The sequence below is a fragment of the Silene latifolia genome, chromosome 2 (genome assembly GCF_048544455.1).
Source record: "Silene latifolia isolate original U9 population chromosome 2, ASM4854445v1, whole genome shotgun sequence".
NCBI lineage: Eukaryota > Viridiplantae > Streptophyta > Magnoliopsida > Caryophyllales > Caryophyllaceae > Silene > Silene latifolia.
In genome coordinates, this window is record NC_133527.1 from 143,748,288 (window position 1) to 143,767,405 (window position 19,118).

A 19,118-nucleotide genomic window follows, 5' to 3' on the forward strand; every position below is an offset into this window, starting at 1 on the left:
TCTATTCCCAAGTGGTTTCCTCCTGCGGAAGAAAGATTTCCGTGTTTAGTTTATGGAATAACAGAATAATTTGGTTTTCCTTAATATTTTGTGTGAATATTACGGGAAATTGTTTACCAAAGACTAAAAGATTTATAAAATATGGAATAGAAATATGCGGAACATTCCAGAACATTCCGACTCGGCATTTTAATGGTTGTCAGAAAATGAAGACGGTTTTAGGCCCGGACTCCAAATGTACTCTAATTACTGCCAAAACGACCGTATCGGCACGTAGATGACATTTAAGAGGTAGACATAAATGTTTGAGCGATCACTTGATGATAAACTTACGAACTGTCACAAATCGTTCCGCGTACCAAACATGCGGCCCAATCATCATCGGGTGGTTTGCGGGAGGTGCAGAAATGAGGTATCTACACATCACAACACCCATACTCCGATGATCAGCAGATAACAACAATTACAACACAAGCACAGTCTTAAATCAATTAATAGTAACTGAGTAGGGAAATCCTACATTTTCGCAATCCGCTTACGCTGCAATCAACCATACAAATGCATAACAAATACCACATCGTCACCTACAACAACAATCACATAATTCCAATCACTAACTTCAAAACCCCATTTCCCCCAATTCATGATTAAATGCAAACCCTAGAATTAAACACCAACAAACATGGGAATAAAGACTTACCGACGAAAGGATGAATGATTGAATGCGATTGCTAAGATTGTCCATACATACACAGAGGAGAGATTGGGAGTGATTAGAGCATCGTAGGTTTGATTAGGTTTGTAAATGGTGTTTTAGAAACTGATTATCGAATTATATAATCTCTAATTACTCCCGAATCAAACCGCTGAAATATTACTCGTTAGACCGGATACTCGGTCGAGTATAGAGTATACTTGGTCGAGTATAGAGTATACTCGGCCGAGTATCTTCTACTCGGTCGAGTATTCATCATACTCGGCCAAGTGTTCCTCGGCAGTAGCCAAACAGACTCACGACACACACTACTCGACCGAGTAGGCCATACTCGGTCAAGTACCAGCCTATAAAATCCGTAGTATTATAGTCTTGCCCCCTTAAAAAGAACTTCGTCCCCGAAGTTCCAACCCAACCTATAAGACATGGGCATCTAACACTAACTCCACCAACCACGCTTACTAGATAACATATCCTCTCGATATTGACTCCATAATATTATCGAATAACCACAATATAATGTTGCCAACCTTGTCTCACTTCCGTAACGCTCACTAGCAACTCAATACCAAGACAATCCACAAAATAAGATCAACCATCAAAACGGAATGTTACATTCTACCATCCTTAAAACGAACTTCGTCCTCGAAAGTTACTCACACACATAAACATCCTCACACAATCCATTACTCTCACTCATAAACATCATACTACTACGAGCACTGCCATTACTTATAATAAAATCTGCAATCACACAAATCCATCCTTATTCTACACCAACACTCAAACTTCCAATTGCAACCTGTATGACCATCAAACTCTCTTATCGCATCCTACTCCTCTTAAGATAAATGTTACGTCCTCGTAACTCACTAATACTGGGTCCTTTGCTATACCTCCCACAATCCTCATTACCACTGCATGACAACGATAACCCACTATAACCTCAACACCTACAACCATTCCTATATCCAGGACTCTCTTTCTTTAACAGTTCCCGTGCCTCCAATTATTCTGCACTCTCATAACCTATATCATAAAATCCTCAGTATAGCCACTACTCCATCTCTTCTACATTACCACAACACGACATACTTCTATATACATATACACTCATCTCCACAATCTTATCTCACAATCCTCAAGTGTTACACATACTTACATTAGCTTCTCAAGTTCATCTTCTTTATTACCACTACTCCCTTAAATTGACACGATACTAAGTCCTAAAACTCCATACTCTCTGTCCCAAGTAAAGGTGCTAAACCACTTGTAGTTTCAAGTTCAATAACACACATGTTCCACAATTTCTTTTCACAACTATGTCCACCAATGCCTCATCTAACATAAGATCAAAAGCACTCCAACAACCTCTCACAACGGTGTCCCATTAACAGAATATTACTATGCCATGACATCAACAGCACCATACCCAACTCTCTCTCATACCGTACTCTATTTTCACTCCTAAGCTGACACTGGTAAGAAACATCGGGAAACAACACAAGGGTCTATATGCCCCAACAGACACTGACAAGAAATAGCAGTAAACAAACAACGATCGATGACAACACGAAAATACTCGTATCACAACACGAATTACCGTGCCCAGTGCACAACACCACATCGATAGTCATTACAACTCTTACAATCTCATAATACTGACTCAGCACAACTTCCTTGACCAAAAGACTGTCTTAAAACTGATCTACCAGATCACGACGCAGAACATTAGACGGGATCACAAATACCAACCTTATGAATATTATCCATACCATGAATCTTGAGGCCGGAACCTCACACCATCACTTACAGATATCATACATACACACATAAGTATAACATATGACACAGGACACACATATAACGACTCGTATCTATCACGCCACACCATTACTCGTGAGGCCAGGACCTCACACAAAGTTTTACACATCTCATGGACCCATAATCGAATCTAACTAGCCAATCCTGACCACGTAAGTTACCACTTGACAATGAATACCTCTCATCCGGACTTAACTCAAGTGCCTTTCATAACATATCCTCTCATACACACAATTATCACCCCTACGGCAAATGTAGCCATAACATTATTGCTTAACTTCCAGCGAGCACCTCATATATCTACATCTTATACTCCCTCACAACCAAACATACTAATCACCTCCACAAGATCAACCTCATTAGGACAGCTAACTTCCCTAAAGTAACATCTTCCTCGACCACTAGTGACAATACTATGACGCCAACATCCTTCATGTGATTACTCTCTTACTATCACTTCTTAATATAACAATCAGTTTCCTCTCTTTGGTTATTATCCCAAATAACGAACATTCAATCCATCAATAAAATCTACCTCAACATTATTCCCAATTCTATCCTTTATCATATCGTTACCCAACTCTCCACCAAAATCTCAGATCGTGCAAACACTCTACCAGCTTCTTATTCCCTTAATACCTCGAAACTCACGGCTAACATGTCGTCCTACTCTCCTATATAACTATTAACTCGCACCCTCTAGTGAGGCTATAGTACATATTCATAATTTCCTACCTTCATTCTCCTTAACTTCGGTCAACATTCTCTCAACTTACTTCCATCCCTCTTTCCCCCTTTTTACTCAATAATACCAATTAATAATTCATCTCCTTTCTCTTTCTGCCTAACTCTTTAGTAATCCGATTACCTTCTTGTCACTCCACAACTCAAATTCCAATAATTCATATCGATATCTTCTCTTTATTTCTTATCACTTATCTCCTCCCATCATACTATTCACTTGCACTTGTTACCATCAAGTCTACACACTAACGGTTATTCTTCAATAAGCCGTATCTCCCTGTCGTATCTCTAGGAACCAAAAATTCATCTCATACCGTTAATTGCCCAAAGAATTACACACTAGGCTCACCTCTTGATATTCCAAATTCCCAAATCAACCATTGTCTACTCATCGCGGCATAACTTGACCTCACTATACACTATTCGTTTCCATCTCTCTATAGCGACCTTTTATCACATATATCCTTAAGCAACTCAATCCAAACCGTCTCCCTCCATAAATCCTTACACATCCCAATATGCCATTATTCGTATCCCTCATCTCAATCTTTCATTCTCACTTTTCTTTACACTTACATCACCCTTGCCCATATACACTTACTTTTATATTACTCAACCCACGACTATATCACTCATCATATCTCACAAAACATGCTCCTTGTCTCGATTAGCTCATCAATCTACTCTTTTCTTGTTCCACTATCCCTCACAACCATATATAACTCATGTCCTATATACCCAACACCTATCCCTCATACGCCGGCATCCTCCCTATCATAGCATTTGGTAACTTACGTATCAAGACCGTCACATATATAAAAGAATGCGTTAAGACTTAAAACATACGTGTGCACACACCTCACGACTCAAAACAAATGTAAGAACATAGCCACCGAATTAACAATTAAGGTGAAAATATAGCCACCGACTCAAAATAGCCGCCCACCGAGGTACTCGGTCGAGTACATAGCATACTAGGTCGAGTATAGGATACTCGGTCGAGTAACTATATTACTCGGCCGAGTTTTCGATTCCAGAAGCAAACGTAATTATCACAGAGGATTACCGGTCGAGTATTGGGAATACTCAGCTGAGCAGCCCTTACTCGGTCGAGTATTACTTTACTCGGTCGAGTACCAACACAATTCTCAGCATCGTCCAGTTTTCGTAAAATAGTCATATCTCACTCGTTACTTGGTCGTTTTGGGCGTGTGACCTATCGTTAGAATCGCAAGAAGACAAGCTATCACCTAAACTTAGAATCACAGCCATATCATTTCTAGAACTCGACTTATGACAGTTTTAAGACAACCCTTCCGTAATCGATCTTCATACAAATCAAATTTCCTAAGCCAAAACAACTTAAACATACACAAGGCAACAATAACAATTCAATACCTCTAAAAATCAGTACATAGTTGAACATTTACCATACTCACATTAAAATTAAACATGACATTCACATATATAGACGCATGACCTTAATCATATGCTTCTACCAACAATCAAGCATTAAAATCATCATGTTCATATGCACATGTACCACTACCATACTTCATGCTCAACATTGTATTAAACAGGTACCATGATCGCATTCTTCATGTTCAATATCAATCAGATACGAATTTATAATTCACCCTTCATATTTTACCATGTTTCAACACTTAACATGCCAACATATTCCATGCTCAAAGTTTAACATCAACAAATCCTCGATACATCTTTCAAGAACTATCACATTCCACTTCTTTCATCATTTCATCCAACCATGCACAAGGTTCAAACTATAGGTATCAAACACACATGACTCAAACTTACAACAGTTTCCCCCCTAGGTGACCGACTTGAGATCGTAAGAGCCTTAGTGCGACTCCGGGACGTCTCCCAAATCTTTGCGGTAGCTCCAAACAACTCTCCCCGGGTTCATTTTATTTAGACTCCCTAAGTTCATTGGGTTCATTAGTTTTAGGTGCCAGAATCTTTGGTTCTGATACCACTTTGTAACACCTCCTCATACCAAGGTACCTTACCAAAGACTAACCCAGCATGAAAGACTGTTACCATCTCGGTTTCCCGAGGTCAGCATATCAAAGTTACCAATTCCAAACAACCTTTATTAAAGTATAAAGAGTTAGTGATTACATGTTTCCAAAACCAAACCAAAGTATAACTGTGAAAGGTCTAACAACTACAAAGAATGCAAGCTAAGTCTCTTGACAGCGGAAGCTAGACTCGAGTGATGACTCCCCATGACTGTCCCATAGCTAAACATCTACATTACCTGTCATAATCTGCTCACCATACCTAAATGGATCACCGCAGGTTTTACAAAACAATAACAACGGGGTCAGTACCGTTCAATCAAGATAAGACAAACAAATAATGTAACCGGCTGATCATCCTCCATCCCCGGTCTCCCGATCTCACACATTAACCGACTACACACCGAAGTGTGTAGCCCTGCCAGATTACCCATAGCAACATGTAATCATCGCCGCCAGTGGGTGACCGCAACCCATCCCCACCTAGTCCAACTCATCAACGAGCGACTAACAATCCATGTCCCTTAATGTGCACATCCCCTCCCGTGGCGGGTTCCACGGAGGGCGAACTAGGGTGTGAAGCCACTCCCGCAAGTGACTCCACCACAATCACAGAACAGCACAGCATCACAGCTGTCACAACACCATTACCATCACAACACAACCACATCACCACCGCCATCACAACACCCATACTCCGATGATCAGTAGATAACAACAATTACAACACAAGCACAGTCTTAAATCAATTAACAATAATTGAGTAAGGAAATCCTACCTTTTCGCAATCCGCTTATGCTGCAATCAACCATACAAATGCATAACAAATACCACATCGTCACCTACAACAACAATCACATAATTCCAATTACTAACTGCAAAACCCCATTTCCCCCAATTCATGATTAAAGGCAAACCCTAGAATTAAACACCAACAAACATGGGAATAAAGACTTACCGACGAAAGGATAAATGATTGAATGCGATTGCTAAGATTGTCCATACATACACAGAGGAGATATTGGGAGTGATTAGAGCATCGTAGGTTTGATTAGGTTTGTAAATGGTGTTTTAGAAACTGATTATCGAATTATATAATCTCTAATTACTCCCGAATCAAATCGCTGAAATATTACTCGTTAGACCGGATACTCGGTCGAGTATAGAGTATACTCGGCCGAGTATCCTCTACTCGGTCGAGTATTCATCATACTCGGCCAAGTGTTCCTCGGCAGTAGCCAAACAGACTCACGACACACACTACTCGACCGAGTAGGCCATACTCGGTCGAGTACCAGCCTATAAATCCGTAGTATTACATTTATGTGCAAGGAGTTACACAAAAACCATATTCTAAAACACATAAGGATGGTTAGAGAACCATCTTGGCTATATTATTTAAGGAGGACATCTGCTCGAAACGTTCTAGATAGTTGAACAATGAGATATATACAACAGAAATTGAGTACACTTGCAATGATGAGATATGCATGAAGGAGGGGATGATATTAGGATTCAGTTCAATGAAATTGGAAGAACTATGGTAGTTCGTTCCAGTAACCGATGCTCATATTCCTATTCACTGTGAGAACAGTGGGAGTTATTCTAAGGTAAGAGAGCCTTTGTCCAGACTGGAGCTAGACACGTACTCAAAAGTTTTATAATAAAGATTATACATAATAGAGGGAATTAGTATATAGTAAGGTTAGTTAAGTGCAAAATGTTGCTAAGACTTACTAATCAAGGCCTTCTCATAGGCTTAACATGATTAGTCATGCCATTTCAATTTAATTGAGATGATCAACTATATACAAGATTAAAATTGAATTATAGATTATGTAATAATTGATATTGTATCAATTTTACATATGTGATAAAACACTCATCGTTTGAGTTTTATTCAAAACTCTTTTCTTATAATACTTTGTTTTCCAAATAGGTTGTCGAGACAATATTGAACCCTATTAAAGTGAACTAGATTAACATAGTATTGGCCCCTAGTCACTTATATGAGGTGACGTCTCCAAGTGACTAGAGTGTTCTAAAAAGAAGGGGAGGGAGGTGGTGGGGCTGGTGGATGTCGGGGTGGTGGAGAGGAAAATGGTGTTGGTGATGTTTGTTGGAGGTGGCGGTGTTGGAGGAGGTGAGAAGGGCGGTGCCCGTGAGGGTTGGTGGCCGCAGATCTTGAATAAAAAGAAGGGGAGGGAGGTGGTGGAGCTGGTGGATGTCGGGGTAGGGGAGAGGATAATGGTGTTGGTGGCGGCAGGAGGGTGGAGTCGGGTGAGGGACGTCCGGGTAGGTGTGGTGGTGGTGAGGGTGAGGATGAGAGGAGTGATTTATTTATTTGGTTTTTTTATTTTTGTGGTTTTTAGAGAGATGGAAGGATGATATTTGTGTGATAGGAGAGAGAAGTGAGTGGAAAAAGAAGGGTTTTATAGTGTAATTAAGGTTTGATTAGTGATAGTAGAGAGGGAAAGTATTTAATTAGGATTGATCCCCTAATTTTTGCACTAATCCTCTCTTTTTCTCTTTCAATCTCAGCCCTCCATCCCATTTTTTTAAAGGTCCTAAAGAGGACTTATGAACTCAATTATTTTTGGTGGACTCACTAGATCTCTTCTCTCTCCCTATCTCTCTCTCTCTCTCTCTCTCTCTCTCTCTCTCTCTCTCTATATATATATATATATATATATATATATATATATATATATATATATATATATCTCATGTGAGTCATGTTTGCGTAATGTCAAGGAAGTGTCGTGGTTGTCATGAGTCGAACATGCATAGTGGTTAACTTATACAACTCTCGGTGGTATTTATATAATTTTGTATTGTATATCAAGCCGCCTTAGATAAGTAGTGCACAATGATTATAATTTTGCTACATAATTGGTATGATCGTATAACAAATAAATAGTGACATGACTGCTAGTTGGTAATGGTACAGCTTGTGTTGTGATGCACGCTTTCAATGGTTTTACGCTTTTATGAGTCAAATTGTGTAATGTCAAAAAGTATGTTCTGTCATCATGAGTCAAGGTTGCTTTGCGATGCGTCAGTAATGTCAATGTGGTATATTATCTGTCGGTTGTGTGACAGGAAAGTGTTTGATGGTGAACTTCGGGGACGAAGTTCCTTTTAAGAGAGGAAGAGTAATGTCGCAAAGGAAAAAGGACATAATTATAACAATTTTATAGTATTTTCGTGATATTTTATAGTATCTCCATGACATTTAAAGTGTGTTGAATGTTTGCTTGGATAATTCTATTATGGTTATTGTGTAATTGAGTAAGAGTTATAATGGTTGAATAGAATAGCATGTCGTAGTACTTTAAATTTCAGTTAATTAATCGTTATGTTGTCATGAGAATTAGATGTTATTAGCGGTAGTAGAGTTGTTATCAGTAGGGTTGTGTTGTGTGGCTAAAGTGATAGAGTGGAATTAATCGTGTATCGTCGTGAATCAATGGTAGGACCGTTGTTTTGCATGTTTTGTAATTGGTAATCGTTGACAAATAATGGATGCAAGTATAGTCTGATAGTTGTGTTGGCGTAAGTTTGAATAATAGATGTAGTAAGTGCAAGTAATAGTCGAGTTAGTCATTCTTGTGGGTGATGTGTGTGTTCAGCAATTCAAAAAGGAAGTTGGTATTTCGTTGGAAGTCGTGTTATGTATTATGTGTTGAGGTAGATGATGATGATGTCTGATGAACATACATAGGGGGATGGTATTCTTAAACGGTAGTGTTGACCTTAGTTCCTTTGCCTTGTGTCGCGGGGGAGGATGAGTCAAACTTCGGGGACGAAATTCTTTTTAAGTGGGGAAGACTTTAATACCCCTCCTTTTAGGGACCCGTTGATCGACGTTGACCGACCTTAGAGACACATCTTGACCTTCGAAAACCTTACGAGCAATGACTGGTGACGGTGTGAGCTTTAATTTGTGCGTTACTTGATCTAGTGGAGGCTACTCGATCGAGTAGCTTGGGAGCTCGATCGAGTAGGGGTCACTCGATTGAGTAAGTCGGTTTTGATCGAGTAACGGGTTTGCGCGGGAATTATAAATCGTGTTCCGTGAAACCTCAAATCATTTTCGCTTCTCTTTCCTAAACCTAGATGCCGTCTCTTCTCCTTCCCTTCACCATAGTCCCTTCCTTTTAGGTTCTTGAGAATGCTTACACCATAGGGATGGGTTGCTTGAGTCGGGTAGCGGTCTTGACGCCGGATTGATATGCATAGGTATGTCATCGTCATCGTCATCATCATTGTCGTCGTTGTTTCAGTTAGGGTTGTAGTGATAGTGATAGATGGTTGTACTGTTTGTATAGGTGTGTTGCTTGATTGATTGGTATCATGTAATTGGATGCGGAATCGCTGCGGTTGGCTAAAGGTAGGTTTGCCTACTCAGTACTGTTGGTTGTCTAGTGTGTCTTTTGATGTGGTTTGGTTGATGTAGCGTCGGTATGATTGATTGATTGTGGTATTTGGTTGGTATTGTGTTGTTTCGATTAACGTTGTTGTGGTGTAGCTGATTTTGATTGTTTGTCTATGGTTCTCGAGGTGCGTCTTCTGCTGAGTGGAGTCACTTGCGGGACTGGCTTCACGCCCGTATTTCGCCCTCCGTGGAACCCGCCACGGGAGGGGATGTGCACATTAATGGACATGGGTTTATCGCTCAGTTTGATGAGCGGGGCTTAGGTGGGAACGGCTGCGGTCCCCCACTGGCAGGGCTGGTCCAGTGGATAGTCGGTGACGGTGATGGATTGGAGTTGTGGTGTGTGTGTATGTTTTGTGTACTTACGTTGTGTCTATGGTTGTTGGTGTTTTCCTCAGTTACTGACCTTCTGTGGTTTTGTCTTGTTGTTTGTTTCTGTTGTGTCTGCCATGATCCCTTATGGTGAGCAGTCGGTCTTAGCAGGTTGTGATCTGGATGTTAGCTGGGTGCTTGGCGGGATGAGTCTTCCAAGAGTCACGACAGTAGTAGTTCACATAGCTGATAGTGGTTTTATAGTTGTATCATTTATATATCAGTAGTTTTGTAATCACTTGTAATATAACTTAATTGTTCTTTTATCGACATTTGATTATTATTGTACTCGGGCAACCGAGATTGTAACGCCCTTATATGCTAGGGAAGGTCTTGTTAAGGCTCCTTGGTATATGGGGTGTTACAAGTGTGATGCAATTGATGGCAAGTTCAAGTGCCATAGGGTCATAAGGAATGACTAGTCGATCACATAGGCAGACTGTATGAGACACTCTGTCGGGCAGTAACCGCTTATAGAATTCTGGTAATTCATATAGCCTGGTCGTGGCGAGAGCTACTATAGTATTCTTTTGAGTCAATTCTTTGACTAGAGACTGTTCGCCCAAGTTGGCACAGTTTCTGAGTGCTTTTAAATTATGCTCTACGATTTTTGTAATGAGGTCTAATGGGCATCTTTTGAGTCATGATGAGTTGTGGCTAAACAAAGGGAATAGTGCGATAGGAATTGTCCACCCCCTTGTCAGGGTTATCTAAGAATCTCAGGGCCACTCGAGGAGTAGTGAACTGAAAATGCGTAGCCACGCTCGGAAGGTATCTACAGTAGATAATTCCGGTTAGACAGTTACTCTCCCGATCGAGAAAACCACTCTTGATATGATCACTTGCAAGAACGACCTGCAAGACACCTTGCATTGAGTGGGAGATTGTAATAGGACAAGAGATTTGGTGACGCACACTTGTCTCGGACAAGTGGGAGATTGTTGGAGAATGTGTCCTCAACAATAGTGCGATCACATTATTAAAACTCATAGTAAGAATACATAAAGGGATGATTCATTTTTATACGTCAACTGATCAACATTAATCAGTAATTATTGGCTGACTAGAGTTTGACATTACTGTCGTTTGACGGTGGTGATCAGTTGATCCCTTAAGGTCACACATAAAGGACAAATTCCCTTAATAGATAAATTAATTAATTGTGTAATGATGTAGATTAATTAATTCCTTAAAATTGAAAAATTTTCATATGTGAGTGAGGATATGAATCTTATTGTAATTCGAGTAAATGAGATTCGTTTTAGTAAATAAAATGTTATATATTACTAAAGTCTAAAACTTTGTTTATGAAACAATTTAATTAAGAATGATCGGTTAATTATAATTACAATTTGTTGTAGCTTATATTAACATGGACCATTTTATACACTTGTAATCATGAATTACTAGTTAATTGTCATATAATTGTATTAATATATGTAATTATATTTAATTGTTAAATATGCATTAATATTATTAATAACATGTTACATATTATATGACAAAGAGACAATTGACAAAAATAAAATGGACTCCATATTAACAAGGTGCACCGGTTTTTAGAGGGTTATTAGGATGGTTGATTAATTGTTTTAAATTATTTAAAAACACAACCATTGCCTATTCTTACAAGTCTAAACCCTACATCTTTTGGGTAAGACAAAAAGAATAAAGCAAAGGCCATGCATTGGCCCCTTCTCTTCACCTTACCCGGCCACCGCTTCAAAATGAGCACAAGTTCTCATTTTATTTTTGGCTATTCCATTCATTCTTAGATTATTCACTTCTTACCTCTCTCATCATCTCTCTAAAATTAGTTTTAGAAAAAGTTGTTCAAAAATCTTATATTTAGATTACTAAAAGTAGTAATAGAAATAATAATAAGATTAATTTTAAGGTCTCTAATTATATATATCTAGTTAATATATTAATTAGAATTAAGGGTTTGTCTTGGTGCAATTGAAAGGAGGTTCTCACAATATTGAGACAAAGGGGATCATCCATTTATTTTAAGCTCAAGAACAAGTAAGAAAGGTGTTTTTACTTGTGCCCTTAAAACCGATTTCACTATTGTAAGGAACATTTTCTTTACTTATCTATTTATATTTTGTTATGCATGCATAAGATCATCATCTAAATCAATGAGTAATTTAGATAAATAATTAAAGCGTTTAATTAGAGGGTTTAGAATCCTTTCAAAAACTCCTAGCCACGGGTCCAAATAAGACAATTTTTTTTTTTCAAATCGTAGTTCTCGGAAAAATGATCAATTTTGAAAAACAAAAAAATTATCACTTTTTGAACTCGTAAACACGTGTTATGGCCTCTTAAAGTTTTTCGGATAAAAAATTGGGTATTTCAGGCAAAATGTCAAACCTCAAGGGCATCGCGTGCATTTTTCGTATTCTTTTACGTCATTATACCAAAATAAGCTACCTTTTCAGCTAGTTTGTCAAACATTTTTTTTATATAATCAGTTAACTTATTAGCTCATAATTTTCAGCTGCCTTTTCAGTTAGCTTTTTAAGTTCTCAGTAAGTTTTTCAGTTTTTAGCTAATTTTACCATCAACCCAGCTCGGTGGCCACCTTTATACGAATTACGAATTAATAGTATATATATATATATATATATATATATTTATATATATATATATATATATATATATATATTTCAAACAACTAAGACAACAGTTTGGGCCCAATTTATCTTATTTCAGCAAAGATTAATGGGGCTGAAGAACAAAGTGAGTTCATTGGCCCGGTAATTAGGCGAGAAGAGAAGAAAGCCATGGGTCACGGATAATAGACTAAGGGGAGTGGACTACAAGCCCATCAGATGGACTTCGGCTGTCTTGAGGGTCAAGCAAGATAAACCCTATTAGGGTTTAGTCCTATATAAGACGGAGAGAGGAAAAGAAGATCATTCATTCATAAACGTATAGCCTCACGCATAACACCCGTACACTAGCAATCCAGCCGTCTCGTCTCTCTCGTACCCGTGACCTAATTACATATTATTGCTAGTGGAATCTTGGAAGGATACCGTCTCCTTCCCGCGGTGGCCGCAGATCTTGAATAAAAAGAAGGGGAGGGAGGTGGTGGAGCTGGTGGATGTCGGGGTAGGGGAGAGGATAATGGTGTTGGTGGCGGCAGGAGGGTGGAGTCGGGTGAGGGACGTCCGGGTAGGTGTGGTGGTGGTGAGGGTGAGGATGAGAGGAGTGATTTATTTATTTGGTTTTTTTATTTTTGTGGTTTTTAGAGAGATGGAAGGATGATATTTGTGTGATAGGAGAGAGAAGTGAGTGGAAAAAGAAGGGTTTTATAGTGAAATTAAGGTTTGATTAGTGATAGTAGAGAGGGAAAGTATTTAATTAGGATTGATCCCCTAATTTTTGCACTAATCCTCTCTTTTTCTCTTTCAATCTTAGCCCTCCATCCCATTTTTTTAAAGGTCCTAAAGAGGACTTATGGACTCAATTATTTTTGGTGGACTCACTAGATCTCTTCTCTCTCCCTCTCTCTCTCTCTCTCTCTCTATATATATATATATATATATATATATATATATATATATATATATATATATATATATATATATATCATGTGAGTCATGTTTGCGTAATGTCAAGGAAGTGTCGTGGTTGTCATGAGTCGAACATGCATAGTGGTTAACTTATACAACTCTCGGTGGTATTTATATAATTTTGTATTGTATATCAAGCCGCCTTAGATAAGTAGTGCACCATGATTATAATTTTGCTACATAATTGGTATGATCGTATAACAAATAAATAGTGACATGACTGCTAGTTGGTAATGGTACAGCTTGTGTTGTGATGCACGCTTTCAATGGTTTTACGCTTTTATGAGTCAAATTGTGTAATGTCAAAAAGTATGTTCTGTCATCATGAGTCAAGGTTGCTTTGCGATGCGTCAGTAATGTCAATGTGGTATATTATCTGTCGGTTGTGTGACAGGAAAGTGTTTGATGGTGAACTTCGGGGACGAAGTTCCTTTTAAGAGAGGAAGAGTAATGTCGCAAAGGAAAAAGGACATAATTATAACAATTTTATAGTATTTTCGTGATATTTTATAGTATCTCCATGACATTTAAAGTGTGTTGAATGTTTGCTTGGATAATTCTATTGTGGTTATTGTGTAATTGAGTAAGAGTTATAATGGTTGAATAGAATAGCATGTCGTAGTACTTTAAATTTCAGTTAATTAATCGTTATGTTGTCATGAGAATTAGATGTTATTAGCGGTAGTAGAGTTGTTATCAGTAGGGTTGTGTTGTGTGGCTAAAGTGATAGAGTGGAATTAATCGTGTATCGTCGTGAATCAATGGTAGGACCGTTGTTTTGCATGTTTTGTAATTGGTAATCGTTGACAAATAATGGATGAAAGTATAGTCTGATAGTTGTGTTGGCGTAAGTTTGAATAATAGATGTAGTAAGTGCAAGTAATAGTCGAGTTAGTCATTCTTGTGGGTGATGTGTGTGTTCAGCAATTCAAAAAGGAAGTTGGTATTTCGTTGGAAGTCGTGTTGTGTATTATGTGTTGAGGTAGATGATGATGATGTCTGATGAACATACATAGGGGGATGGTATTCTTAAACGGTAGTGTTGACCTTAGTTCCTTTGCCTTGTGTCGCGGGGGAGGATGAGTCGAACTTCGGGGACGAAATTCTTTTTAAGTGGGGAAGACTTTAATACCCCTCCTTTTAGGGACCCGTTGATCGACGTTGACCGACCTTAGAGACACATCTTGACCTTCGAAAACCTTACGAGCAATGACTGGTGACGGTGTGAGCTTTAATTTGTGCGTTACTTGATCTAGTGGAGGCTACTCGATCGAGTAGCTTGGGAGCTCGATCGAGTAGGGGTCACTCGATTGAGTAAGTCAGTTACTTGATCGAGTAACGGGTTTGCAGCGGGGAATTATAAATCGTGTTCCGTGAAACCTCAAATCATTTTCGCTTCTCTTTCCTAAACCTAGATGCCGTCTCTTCTCCTTCCCTTCACCATAGTCCCTTCCTTTTAGGTTCTTGAGAATGCTTACACCATAGGGATGGGTTGCTTGAGTCGGGTAGCGGTCTTGACGCCGGATTGATATGCATAGGTATGTCATCGTCATCGTCATCATCATTGTCGTCGTTGTTTCAGTTAGGGTTGTAGTGATAGTGATAGATGGTTGTACTGTTTGTATAGGTGTGTTGCTTGATTGATTGGTATCATGTAATTGGATGCGGAATCGCTGCGGTTGGCTAAAGGTAGGTTTGCCTACTCAGTACTGTTGGTTGTCTAGTGTGTCTTTTGATGTGGTTTGGTTGATGTAGCGTCGGTATGATTGATTGATTGTGGTATTTGGTTGGTATTGTGTTGTTTCGATTAACGTTGTTGTGGTGTAGCTGATTTTGATTGTTTGTCTATGGTTCTCGAGGTGCGTCTTCTGCTGAGTGGAGTCACTTGCGGGACTGGCTTCACGCCCGTATTTCGCCCTCCGTGGAACCCGCCACGGGAGGGGATGTGCACATTAATGGACATGGGTTTATCGCTCAGTTTGATGAGCGGGGCTTAGGTGGGAACGGCTGCGGTCCCCCACTGGCAGGGCTGGTCCAGTGGATAGTCGGTGACGGTGATGGATTGGAGTTGTGGTGTGTGTGTATGTTTTGTGTACTTACGTTGTGTCTATGGTTGTTGGTGTTTTCCTCAGTTACTGACCTTCTGTGGTTTTGTCTTGTTGTTTGTTTCTGTTGTGTCTGCCATGATCCCTTATGGTGAGCAGTCGGTCTTAGCAGGTTGTGATCTGGATGTTAGCTGGGTGCTTGGCGGGATAAGTCTTCCAAGAGTCACGACAGTAGTAGTTCACATAGCTGATAGTGGCTTTATAGTTGTATCATTTATATATCAGTAGTTTTGTAATCACTTGTAATATAACTTAATTGTTCTTTTATCGACATTTGATTATTATTGTACTCGGGCAACCGAGATTGTAACGCCCTTATATGCTAGGGAAGGTCTTGTTAAGGCTCCTTGGTATATGGGGTGTTACAAGTGTGATGCAATTGATGGCAAGTTCAAGTGCCATAGGGTCATAAGGAATGACTAGTCGATCACATAGGCAGACTGTATGAGACACTCTGTCGGGCAGTAACCGCTTATAGAATTCTGGTAATTCATATAGCCTGGTCGTGGCGAGAGCTACTATAGTATTCTTTTGAGTCAATTCTTTGACTAGAGACTGTTCGCCCAAGTTGGCACAGTTTCTGAGTGCTTTTAAATTATGCTCTACGATTTTTGTAATGAGGTCTAATGGGCATCTTTTGAGTCATGATGAGTTGTGGCTAAACAAAGGGAATAGTGCGATAGGAATTGTCCACCCCCTTGTCGTGGTTATCTAAGAATCTCGGGGCCACTCGAGGAGTAGTGAACGAAAATGCGTAGCCACGCTCGGAAGGTATCTACAGAGATAATTCCGGTTAGACAGATTCTCTCCCGATCGAGAAAACCACTCTTGATATGATCACTTGCAAGAACGACCTGCAAGACACCTTGCATTGAGTGGGAGATTGTAATAGGACAAGAGATTTGGTGACGCACACTTGTCTCGGACAAGTGGGAGATTGTTGGAGAATGTGTCCTCAACAATAGTGCGATCACATTATTAAAACTCATAGTAAGAATACATAAAGGGATGATTCATTTTTATACGTCAACTGATCAACATTAATCGTAATTATTGGTGACTAGAGTTTGACATTACTGTCGTTTGACGGTGGTGATCGATTGATCCCTTAAGGTCACACATAAAGGACAAATTCCCTTAATAGATAAATTAATTAATTGTGTAATGATGTAGATTAATTAATTCCTTAAAATTGAAAAATTTTCATATGTGAGTGAGGATATGAATCTTATTGTAATTCGAGTAAATGAGATTCGTTTTAGTAAATAAAATGTTATATATTACTAAAGTCTAAAACTTTGTTTATGAAACAATTTAATTAAGAATGATCGGTTAATTATAATTACAATTTGTTGTAGCTTATATTAACATGGACCATTTTATACACTTGTAATCATGAATTACTAGTTAATTGTCATATAATTGTATTAATATATGTAATTATATTTAATTGTTAAATATGCATTAATATTATTAATAACATGTTACATATTATATGACAAAGAGACAATTGACAAAAATAAAATGGACTCCATATTAACAAGGTGCACCGGTTTTTAGAGGGTTATTAGGATGGTTGATTAATTGTTTTAAATTATTTAAAAACACAACCATTGCCTATTCTTACAAGTCTAAACCCTACACCTTTTGGGTAAGACAAAAAGAATAAAGCAAAGGCCATGCATTGGCCCCTTCTCTTCACCCTACCCGGCCACCGCTTCAAAATGAGCACAAGTTCTCATTTTATTTTTGGCTATTCCATTCATTCTTAGATTATTCACTTCTTACCTCTCTCATCATCTCTCTAAAATTAGTTTTAGAAAAAGTTGTTCAAAAATCTTATATTTAGATTACTAAAAGTAGTAATAGAAATAATAATAAGATTAATTTTAAGGTCTCTAATTATATATATCTAGTTAATATATTAATTAGAATTAAGGGTTTGTCTTGGTGCAATTGAAAGGAGGTTCTCACAATATTGAGACAAAGGGGATCATCGATTTATTTTAAGCTCAAGAACAAGTAAGAAAGGTGTTTTTACTTGTGCCCTTAAAACCGATTTCACTATTGTAAGGAACATTTTCTTTACTTATCTATTTATATTTTGTTATGCATGCATAAGATCATCATCTAAATCAATGAGTAATTTAGATAAATAATTAAAGCGTTTAATTAGAGGGTTTAGAATCCTTTCAAAAACTCCTAGCCACGGGTCCAAATAAGACAATTTTTTTTTTTTTTCAAATCGTAGTTCTCGGAAAAATGATCAATTTTGAAAAACAAAAAAATTATCACTTTTTGAACTCGTAAACACGTGTTATGGCCTCTTAAAGTTTTTCGGATAAAAAATTGGGTATTTCAGGCAAAATGTCAAACCTCAAGGGCATCGCGTGCATTTTTCGTATTCTTTTACGTCATTATACCAAAATAAGCTACCTTTTCAGCTAGTTTGTCAAACATTTTTTTTATATAATCAGTTAACTTATTAGCTCATAATTTTCAGCTGCCTTTTCAGTTAGCTTTTTAAGTTTTCAGTAAGTTTTTCAGTTTTTAGCTAATTTTACCATCAACCCAGCTCGGTGGCCACCTTTATACGAATTACGAATTAATAGTATATATATATATATATATATATATATAGAGTCGGGATCCGGTGAGAACTCCTAAATATTTGAGGATTGAGGATTAGTGAATACAATATCACGGGTTTTTCAATACAATATCATGAAAAAAAATTAGACTTGTCCAAAAAAAAATTTTTTTGAAATTTTTTTTTTTTTTTTTTTTTTTTTTGCTCAGCTGTTTTTTTCGTGTGATATTGTTTCGAATAACCTGTGATATTGTATTGAACAACCTGTGATATTGTAATGAAATCCTCAATCCTCAAAAAGATAGTGTATACTCACATGATCCCATTCCTATATATATATATATATATATATATATATATATATATATATATATATATATATTTCAAACAACTAAGACAACAGTTTGGGCCCAATTTATCTTATTTCAGCAAAGATTAATGGGGCTGAAGAACAAAGTGAGTTCATTGGCCCGGTAATTAGGCGAGAAGAGAAGGAAGCCATGGGTCACGGATAATAGACTAAGGGGAGTGGACTACAAGCCCATCAGATGGACTTCGGCTGTCTTGAGGGTCAAGCAAGATAAACCCTATTAGGGTTTAGTCCTATATAAGACGGAGAGAGGAAAAGAAGATCATTCATTCATAAACGTATAGCCTCACGCATAACGCCCGTACACTAGCAATCCAGCCGTCTCGTCTCTCTC